This window comes from Brassica napus, chromosome C4, assembly GCF_020379485.1.
Source record: "Brassica napus cultivar Da-Ae chromosome C4, Da-Ae, whole genome shotgun sequence".
Taxonomy (NCBI): domain Eukaryota; kingdom Viridiplantae; phylum Streptophyta; class Magnoliopsida; order Brassicales; family Brassicaceae; genus Brassica; species Brassica napus.
Window position 1 is genome coordinate 26,853,707 of NC_063447.1, and position 3,182 is coordinate 26,856,888.

At 34.9% G+C, this 3,182-nt stretch overlaps 1 long non-coding RNA gene across 1 annotated transcript; it reads right to left on the minus strand.

Annotated features, from left to right (window-relative positions):
- Positions 1–392: 392 nt before the first annotated feature.
- LOC106394607 lies at positions 393–1,797 on the minus strand. The gene is made up of 2 exons (XR_002657722.2): positions 1,162–1,797; positions 393–663 (listed from the first exon to the last, which is right to left on the minus strand). It is a non-coding gene; the product is annotated as an uncharacterized LOC106394607 (long non-coding RNA).
- Positions 1,798–3,182: the final 1,385 nt, after the last annotated feature.

Sequence of the window (3,182 nt, forward strand, 5' to 3'; positions counted from 1 at the left end):
ACACATTAACTTTTTAAATTTCATTAATATTTATATTTTATATAATAATATTTATACATAAATTAATTTTGTAATATTATATTTTAGTTTTTACAATATTATAGACATATATATATATATTTATAAATCTTGTATAAATATTTCATTTATATATTATTTTTAAAATTTTAGTTTTAAAAAAAAAATATTATTTTTAATTATTTTTGCGGATCCGGATCCGGATATCCGCGGATAATAGAATATAGAGACGAATATCCGAAATCCGGATATCCGGAAACCACGAATCCAGATCCGGATATTAAATCCACGGATCCGGATACCCTAAATTTCCCGGATATCCGGATCCGTCCCAGCCTAGTGGATACATTATTATAGATATCTTAAAATGGATGGGTGAAACCATTTTCATGGATTTGTGAGACCAAAGTACATTAATAAAACTAACAATTTGACACACTCGTTAAACATTCTTACGGGAACAAGAAAAACAAGAAGCACAAAAAAAAAACATATTTGTAACACATATAACACATATGCAGCTTTTTGGATGTGTGTATTGTAATATATATATTCAACTTACTCAATTTCCACCATCCACATCGAATCCAACACCTGTCCAACCTCCTCTGCGTTTGTACATGATTTCCATTCCTCTTCCCTTTTCTATTGAGAAAACAGAACAAAAAGAACGACATTATCAACATAGAACTCCCAAAAAGACAAATCTTTTTTGTAATTACACATAAGGAGAAGTGTAAACTACATAAAGCAGGAAACCTAACATAAAGAAAAAAAGAACAGGTGCAAATGAAATGAAATAATTGTTTATTCATAATCACAAGTGTGTAAAATGTAGTGAGCAAAACCAAATGAAGAAAGGTCCAACTACATATCACCAAATAGTAAAAAATTAGGCACCAAAGAGTTTTCCACTAACCCAAATTGAGCTAAAGACACACTTTTTTAAGATACAATTTTTTGTATAATGTAATATAATGACAGTAGATAAAATAAAGTTGCAAAAGTATGCACCAAAGAGGTTTCTACTTACCCAATTGAGCTCAAGACACATCTCAGATGTTCAAAGAGACAAACTTTTGTAAGATAACGGTTCTTCATAAATGGATATGTAATAATAGAGAGTTAACAAAAGAGACGTACCTGCAGGGTTTGACGATGCTCAACAGCCCATCAGTAGAGAACCCAGAGCACTTATCTAGCTTCAAACCTTCAAGCTTATCTAACCTCGCCTTAGCCAAAACATCCAGATCCAAGTCACTGACAATCATTCGCCTAAAGTAGTAAAGTGCACAGATTTAAGCCTTCGAGCGATACAACTATCTCATTGACCCAAGGAGTGACAAACCCTCCCAGTTCTCAGAGATGAGACTGAAAATAGTTGCACGAGGCTTCCCTTTGAGCTTGAGATACATCAGATTCGAATCCTACAGCTGAAACGATCGGGAGTGGATTTGTAGCAGAGAGCGATGGTGACATGTTCTCTCGTCTCATAGTCAATCTTGAACCATCTACGGCACATGAGAGAGACGAAGACGCGATCTCGGCTGGGTCAATCTTGAACCATCTACGTCATATGGATGGTTCTGTAATTCACATCCATCCCTAAATCAAGAAGATTCCAATTAGGGTTGATGTTCTTGATTGGATTTACAGAACAAAAAAGAGAAATAGATGTTGTGTTGAGAGAAACGAGAGAAAATGATGTTTGCTTTGAGAGAAGGGCAAGATGGACAAACAACACTGAAATTGTGCCTCCCAGGTGGAACGTGGCTTTTGGATGTAACTGAGAAGACAAAAAGTGTCTTTCCGTTTAATTTTTTCTTTTTAATGTCCGACCTTTTTTTTGTTCTCATGTATGTCCATGAAAATTCCATCTATATCAACATAGGAGATCAGTCACAAGAAAGTCTATTGTGGTTAGAGATGTCAAATTGGACTCCTCACACACAAATAGCTCAATCTATTAAATATAAATTTTAGTTTTGAACCGTGCAGATTGAACCATCGCAAGTTGCGGTCGAAAATGCCATGTTCAAATCCAACTCACAAATATTGTGTGGTGATATTTGTCCGTAGTTCATGTACAAACATGTATTGTATTTGATGATTAATGCATCTTAAAATCCCTTAAGAAATTAGGATTAAGATTTATACTAAATATCAACGGAGTAATATGTAAAAAAACATTTTTTATGATTAAGGATTTGAAAATTGTATATTATTGATCTCTATGCTTATACAACTTTGATGAATGCAGTAAAAGAATACAAAATCACTTGAGAGTAATTTGAGTATAGCTATGATGTATGAAACTTGGATCTGCCTCTCCTTCTTGTTTGCTATTCTTTTATAGCTGTTTGGTGGATGATCATAACAGTGCCGCAATATCCGGCGGGTATATGGTGTTTTGAAAACCGTCTTTAATGCCTCAATCTTCTTTTCATTTTGAGTTGACCGAGGACATTGACCCTTCTCCGAGTTCGGGATGAGCATTGGTTCTTCATTGGCTTATTCTCTTCTTTTCCGGTCATTAAACAATTGGGCTGAATTCTTGGACCTGTTTGGAGTGGGGTGAAATGGTCAGTCAACAATTGGACTGAATTCTTGGACCTGTTTGGAGTGGGGTAAAACCCACCTCTAACAATGGGAATTCAGCATGTCTCGGGTTGTCAACCAGGTTGGGTATTAGTTCTGACTTGAGTGGTATATTTGAGACTGATGGTTTGTGGATTTCAAAACCCGGTTCGAGATTCCGGTTGCTTGAATTAATTGCGAGATTTTATTGATGTAAATCAAAGTATTTGAGTTTACCTCTTTGGAAAGTGAATCATCTTGCCCTGCATTCATTTCCTTTTGCGATTTTCGAGTTTCAGAATATACTTCCTTGTCTTCCTTTTTCGTCTATCACTTTTGTTAACAAGAGAAAGCGAAATGTCAGGTTTCTCTCTGAATTTTTGTTTACACCGACTGTGCGGATTAATCCTTCTCTGTCTTTGTTGTGATTTTCTTTTGATTGTTCTTTGTTCCTTATTTCTAAAATATATTTTGGGTTTTCCTCTCTTTGTTTCACTCTATATTTTTTATAAAAGACATAGCTGTTGTCTTTTCATGCCACGATATTCGGAGTCCCAAAATATTTGTAATTAGGATTTTCGTTGTTG